The sequence below is a fragment of the Dendropsophus ebraccatus genome, chromosome 1 (genome assembly GCF_027789765.1).
Source record: "Dendropsophus ebraccatus isolate aDenEbr1 chromosome 1, aDenEbr1.pat, whole genome shotgun sequence".
NCBI lineage: Eukaryota > Metazoa > Chordata > Amphibia > Anura > Hylidae > Dendropsophus > Dendropsophus ebraccatus.
In genome coordinates, this window is record NC_091454.1 from 59,218,269 (window position 1) to 59,225,980 (window position 7,712).

At 41.8% G+C, this 7,712-nt stretch overlaps 1 pseudogene; it reads left to right on the top strand.

Moving 5' to 3' along the window:
• Nucleotides 1-7,481, top strand: part of LOC138782638 (kinesin-like protein KIF3A) — a 55,443-nt pseudogene extending 47,962 nt beyond the window's left edge.
• Nucleotides 7,482-7,712: the final 231 nt, after the last annotated feature.

The following is a 7,712-nucleotide window of genomic DNA, read 5'->3' on the forward strand; positions in this document are numbered from 1 at the left end:
TGTTGCATTTATACAATTGTTCTTTCCCTCACGGGGAGAAGTTTGAGGGGCAGGAAGGGGTCCCATCATTCCCATGTTAATGTCTCACCAGGAAACACAACTAACTGGACATGTTCAATTGTATTTTTCTCTTTGTATTGGACGGTGTTATTGTCCATGTTTGTACAAACTTTATATTTGCAAAAAGTCAATAAGAATATATTTATAAATAAAAAAAGACTAAGTGCAAAATCGCAGATTTTTGGTCCCATAAAATGCGGAAAAAAACACTAAATATTAAAATTTAGACTGCTGCAAACTGCCCACAGCAGCCAATCACGGCTCAGCTTCCAGCTCTGGTGAAAGGAAACAGGAGCTGTGATTGGTTGCTGTGGGTAGTTTGCACCAGTCTTAATTTTACACTCTTTGATAAATCTCCCCCTTAGTGTCTCGAAAAGGACTTGTGTGGGTTTTGAGGTGAAAAAATGCAAGTGCTATGAACTTTTAAACATAAGGAGATAAAACAATGTGCAAAAATGAAAAGATGCTGAGCAGTGAAGGGGTTAAACTCCATGCAGAATCAGTAGGCCTCAGCCATGTCACCCATATGGGTAATAGAGCTCTGCAATAGCTTTTCTTTTCTTACTATTAAGCAATACTTGTTCCTCCCTAAAGTAATGGGATTTTTTTTTATAATTCTTTGTATACTACGAAACAGTTTGTGGCAGAAGTAAATATAAAAACTATGTATAGGAACCACATTCTTCACACAGCGTATGCAGATCCCATTCACATGCTTACTGGTATCACAGCCAAAAATCTGCACCAAATTTTCATCATGTCAAAAAATAAAAAAGCACGCACACTTTTCATTTCCCAAGAAACCTTCTCGTTCTAACACTTTAGTTATTTGTCATTGCTTATCACTTGCAGTCTATCAGTAATTTTTTTTATAGTTCCCTTGATATTTATTTATTTTTAAACCAAAGTTGTTTTTATCTTTGCCATCAGATTTCAGATTCTGGTGTCTCTGATTATAAGAATTGATTGAGGGGACTCGGTCTGTGTGAGTCCAGTACAGTAGTTTTCTCATTGATGTTTGCAAGCTCTGCAGTCATTGGCGTTTGTTGCTAACTTACCCAGAGGAAGGCTGGGAAGGGTTAGGTCATGAATGCAAGCTCGGCTTGCTCTGCAACCGATAAACCCAGGAATTAGAGTCTTTATGTTAAAAATTTTGCTTATGTAGGGTACGTGCACACTGAGGAAATTTGACAGAAAATCTGTTGCGGAATCTGCTGCTCGCTGACTGTGGTGGGAGCACATGTCTCCGCCCGTGTCATAGACTCCATTCTATGCGTGGGCAGATTCCGCCATCTTTCCAAAGATTGAACGCGATCGGCGGATTCCGTGACTGTTTTTCCGTAAATTTCCTCAGTTTGCACATACTCGTAGTTAGCATGGTTGAAAAAAGACACATGTCCATCAAGATCAACTGAGGAGGGGATGGAATCTATCAAATATGCATTCTGCTGTTCTGACTTTCCAAAATTCTTAATGTGGGAACAGGTGTACAGGTCATAAATGTAATGTTCTTATTGCCTTTTTCTTGTAGACAGGAACATCAGTCTCTCCTTGAGAAGCTATCCGCTCTGGAGAGAAAGGTTATCGTTGGAGGGGTAGATTTGTTGGCCAAGGCAGAGGAACAGGAGAAACTATTGGATGAATCAAATCAGGAGCTTGGAGAGCGAAGAAGGAGAGCGGAGAAGCTGCGAAGAGAGCTGGAAGAAAAGGAGGTTTGTGGTTAGGAGTTATTGCCCAATAGAGGCCATGGGGAAATGAACAGTGTTACCATCTACAATAATAATACTAATCATCATCTTCATTATCATTATTCATCTTCATCATCTTCATCAAGTCACAGCAGTAGCCATCACATGAGTTTATGCATTTTAATTAATAACATAAAGGGAATTTGTCATCAGAAAATAGAAAATGATCGTTAAATCATGCAACTTTCATTCTGACCACTAAGCCTAAATCGTTGAGACTTTGTGTTCTGTCTGTGATGATAAAGAGGTGACTGCTAGGAAGTGATGTGTGCAGAATTAGGGCCCAAGTACACCAACAGAAGTCTGACAGATTTTTATTAACCAAAGCCAGGAATGGATTTGAAAAGAGGAGCAAAGGAGACTTTGCTTTAACACCTGTTCCCTGGTTATAGTCCATTCCTGGCTTTGGCTGAAAAAATCTGTCAGATAATCTGTTAGACATCTGTTGGTGTAATAGGGCCCTTACAGTAAAAGGTGACACCAGTATATAGATAAGAGTTGAACCTACTCTCTCCCTTTGTACAGGTCACAAAGCATACTCGCAAACCTGACCTATAGACATGTAGAAATCATAGAGCAGAAGGTGACCTGATTAAGCGCACATGCAGACAAAACGCGTTGTCCTACTCTTTTTTTGCTTCCGTCATACAGTTTTAACCTTTCATATGCAGTAAAGCTACAAGTTTTAATTGACTACTGTAGTGCTGGATTGACACTTTCTTCACTACGATTTCTACATGGGTTTATAGTTTCACTATAACTTAAAGTGTTACTGTTATTTGCAGTAAATTTTAACCTTTTTGTAAAGTTACTGCTTGGTCTCCTGAGGGGAGCGCACTTCTCGTTTTCCAGATTCAGTTCATTTGCTTCATTAGAGTCTATGGAGTAAACAAGTCGGATGTCCCTTCTGGTCAGTGTATCTCTGGGTTACAGTGGTTCTCAGGAGTGATACCTGGTGTAATCGGGAATCTTCGACATGTTAGATGTTACTGTGAATACTGCAGTTATAATAATGAGAGTGACTATTAGGTGATGGGCATAATTATACAGTCTGGGGGTATGGGTGCTTTACATTGAGGGGTGTGTATGCCTAATTGCAGCATATTTTATGGAAAAAATAAAGTTAGTCATTGCAAAGTTCAATTGGTGTCGCAAAAAATAAGGGCTCATGTGGGTCTCTAAGTGAAAAAATACAAGTGCTATGGCCTTTTAAACATAAAGTGGAAAAAGCAAAAGCGCAAAAACAAAAATTGGCTTTGACCTTAATGGGTTAATTACTATAAAAGTGTATAACTTGTGTTTTTAGACAACTACTACACCAGCATTGTACAAACTTTGATCGAAATTCTTTTTTCTATGTATATTACACCATGGGTCTGGGGTGCATCAGGAGCTGACACTTAACATTCTAGCTGCCACAATCAATAGCAATAAAGGGATCTAGACAGGGGTTCAATCCGTACCACCCAGAATCCTGAAGGCCTTCAGAGCTGCCATGACAGATCCGGTAGTACAGCCTGCTGATTTGACAGTCCAGTGCAGTGCACCAGCGTTAGCACCAGGAGATGAGTGTCAGGCTCCATGACAGGACACTAGGGGACCTGCACACAGACTGGCAGTGTCAGTCAGAGGAGTTTATAATTGTACAAATAATCAGTGTATGGATTTGCATCAGTACAATAGAAATAGCAGGAGTATTCTACAAATAGGACATACAGATAGAGCCGGGTGGGGGAGGCAGAGGGTTCTGTTTGGTGTTGTAATTATGTAATTCACAGGAAGTCAGCCGATACAGGACAGGCCACTTCCTGTTACACATAAGAACAAGCAGTTTTCTGGTGGAACATCATAGAATGTGGTCCCTTGCTAGAGGGTCAAGGAGAAGAGGTGTTGCAAACAATGGCATTGTAAAACATGGGTGGCCATTTTGTGGAGACCTGCTGGCAGTTTTGATAGCACCTATACAGAGGTCTGGGAGGGAAGTCCAACCATTCCTAATGTTGTGCCACCTCTGCCGCTAGTGCCCAGGTGGTGTTGCTCCTGGCCTGTCCTCTCAGTGATGACTGATAGCTGTAGCATCCAGTCAGGAAACTGCTAACGCTCATTCATAGCTGAGAGAATTCTCTCAATACAAAGCACTCTGGGCACCTAACAAGAAGATTCCATCTCCTGGACACTTGCAACGGTGGTTTGTAACTTGTGCTGCCAGGGAAATACATGTCTTTTTGGACCTTCCCCTAGCTTATCACTGGGGGCTATATAAAGCGAAACCAGTGGCAATAAGCTGATCAATATAGAAAGTTGTTTTACCGAGATCCCTATTATGCTTTGTACAATTAAAGGCATTAAAAGTCACTATGCCTTTCAAGCGTTCCAGGTTGGGGGGGGAGTACGCATTTTGTTGCTTTGATTAAGATCAGACATTAAATCATTTATCAAAATGTCAATAGGAAATTGGTTTATTGTAGACTCAGACCTTTCCTCCAGATCATCGCTGTGTGCATCGAGTGTGCATCGCTGAATGTACACTCATGTAATGTCTTATGCTTGAACATTCTCATTATAAGAAGTGATGGCAAATGACTGGGTTTTAAGTTACCCATCACAGTAACAATCCCATCCACCTCCATTACATCGATATGCTTCCTAGCTTTTTTTCTATGGCCTATTTTGGTTTCATACATTATGAATGTATAGCATCCAGTTTTTTTTTCTTTTAGTAGGAGACACTGCTAACGCCCCCTTAACACGTCCGGAAAAACCACCCAGATTTTCTATCAGGAAATCCGGACAGATTTCCGGATGCGTAGACTTTCATTAGACACGGACACCCTTCTGTATTTTTCCGGAAGGGTGTTCCTAAAATAGAACCTGATTTTTTAGAACCGGTCTATGGGAGCGCCCGAGCCCCGGGCGCTTTCCTCATGCACATCAGGAAAGCGTCCGGAGTTCCACTCACCGGACCTCAGGAGTCTGCTCCCCCAGGCCTCCTTCTGCCGCTGCTCCTGGTGTGTCCCGTCCTCCTGCTGTCTCCTCCTCCCCTCCTTGTACCTCAGCAGCACGGACACCCACCCACCTCCCGGACCTGAGCAGTGCCCCGGCAACCCCCGCGGCATTAATACCACCCCGCGGCAACCACCCGCTACTGCCACTCGCGACACACACCCATCAAGGTTGCAGAAGTACAACTCCCATCATGCCCTGCAATCGGGCATGATGGAAGTTGTATTTCTGCAAGCTGTGACCATCCAGTTTGCAGAACTACATCTCCCATCACGTCCTATTTTTTTCTTCTGATCAGGAAATCCTAAAGGCTTTTCCTGAAGGTAAAAACGGATTACTGTCAGGAAATCCTGGTACTTTCCTGAAAACATTTGAGGCCTCCTGATCAGGATTTTCTGACAGTAAAAACTGACACGGACGTGTGAAGGGGCCCTTAGGAGTTATTTTTTCGTCTCTTCCGATAAACCTTGCAGATCTGAGGTCCATGAGAGGTTCATCTGAAGCGTGACACCTGTAATACACTCCACTACAAATAATAGTTCTCATATTACATTTCCTCTTCTAATTACGGTATTACATTTTATGTTTATACTAGTTTTTTTGGTTGTTTGTTGTAGCAGTAACAAAATCAGCCAATTTTTGTAAAAAGCTATTATGAAAAAATTGGTTGAAAACTTGGACATTTGGGGGGGGGGGGCAAGATTGTTGTACAGTATGTTTTGCAAGATAATTTGCAACATTGTTAAAGGTCGACAACCTTTTACTAGTTTTAGGCTACATTCACGTGCCCGTAGTGGAGAAATGTGCGTCTGTAGTGCTCCATGCTACACCGAGCACTACATTGGCACATCATTAGCATGGCGATCTGTGCCGCAAGTTACATTCCACATTACAGCAGGTCCTATTTTTGCAATGTCTCACTGACGTTGAGAAATGTGATGGTGTCTCTGCTGCGTTTTGGTTGATCTTCCTGAGGTCAAACATCATTCTCTTGAAGATCCTATTTTTGCGGCACAGATCGCGGCCCTGTACTCACGTATGGATGTGTAAACGGAGCCATTGAATAACATTGGTCCTATGTACGTGTGACTGTAGCCTTAGGCTTAGTTGTCCTTGCACGGTTTTAACCCCTTCCCATACGAGGACGTAACTGTACGTCCTCACGCGGGTGGGGGAGTTTAGAGCGGGACCATACGGCAACCCCACTCTTAACCCCCACGGTCCCGTGTGCGGCATGTAGCCCGGGACCGCGGCTATTAGCAGGCACAGTCCGATCGCCGTGCCCACTAATTAAGTATTCAGATGCAGCTGTCAAAGTTGACAGCTGCATCTGAATACTTTATTTTAGCCTTCCCTGGTGTCTAGTGGTGTGGATCCTTGCAGGCGGCACCGGCCGGGGTCTGCGCCGTAATGGCACTGATCCCAGCTCGACATTCTATTGCATTCTAAAGCAATAGAAAACTGATCTCATCGATCTATGCTGTATAGTTATACTGCATAGATCTCAATGAAAGATCAGTAAGCTTATACTAGAAGTCCCCCAGGGAGCTTCTAGTATATGTGTAAAAAAAAAAGTGTTATTAATAAAATGCCTCCTCCCCTAATAAAAGTTTGGATCACCCCCCTTTTTTCCAGGTTATAAATAAAAATAAATAAATAAATAAACATGTTTGCTGTCGCCGCGTGCGTAATCGCTTAAAATATTAATTTATCACATTCCTGATCACGTACTGTAAACCGCGTAAGCGTGAAAAGATCCCATAGTGCAAAATTGGGCATTTTTGGTTGCATCAAATCCAGAAAAATTGTAATAAAAAGCGATCAAAAAGTTTCATATGCGCAATCAAGGTACCGATAGAAAGTACACATCATGGTGCAAAAAATGACATCTCACACAGCCCCATAGACCAAAGGATAAAAGCGCTATTAGCATGGAAATAGAGTGATTTTAAGGAACATATATTTGTTAACAATTATTAGAATTTTTTACAAGCCATCAGATAATATAAAAGTTATACATGTTAAATATCATTTTAAACGCACTGACTTGAGGAACATATAAAACATGTCAGTTTTTCCATAGGATACATGTCGTAAAAAGGAAGCCCCCCCCCCCCCCCCCCCAAGAAAAAGAATTGAGGTTTTTTTTCTATTTCACCGTGCATATAATTTTTTTTCTGGTTTCGCTGCATATTTTTTGCAAAAATTAAGTCTGCCATTGCAAAGTACAATTAGTGACGCAAAAAATAAGGGCTCATGTGGGTCTGTAGGTGTAAAAATGCAAGCACTATGGCCTTTTAAGCACAAGGAGGAAAAAAACGGAAGTGCAAAACCGAAAATTAGCCTGGTCCAGAAAGGGTTAAAGGTTTCCTACAAATAATGAACTGTGCTACCCTTCACTTTTTATAGATGGCCGACCTACAACAAGAACACCAAAGATAAATCCAGGGGTTATTGGAGAATATCAGGCAGCTGAGTCGTGAGCTCCGGCTTCAGATGATCATCATTGATAATTTTATTCCACAGGAATATCAGGTAACATTAGAACTGCTCAGTTATCATCCTGCTCTGCAGTTCAGTGCCCTGTGCCATCAGCTTGTAAACCATATACCTCTGGTCAAACGTCTTCATGTTATAGGGAATCATACTGTACCAGGCTTGTTTCCTTGAGAAACACATAGGGAGAGATTTATCAAACATGGTGGAAAGTGAAACTGGCTCAGTTGCCCCTAGCAACCAATCAGATTCCACCTTTCATTCCTCACAGACTCTTTGGAAAATGAAAGGTGAAATCTGATTGGTTGCTAGGGGCAACTGAGACAATTCTACTTTACACCCCTTTGATAAATCTCCCCCATGGAGTTCAATAAATGGATGACTGTCTCCAAGGAATAAAAAACA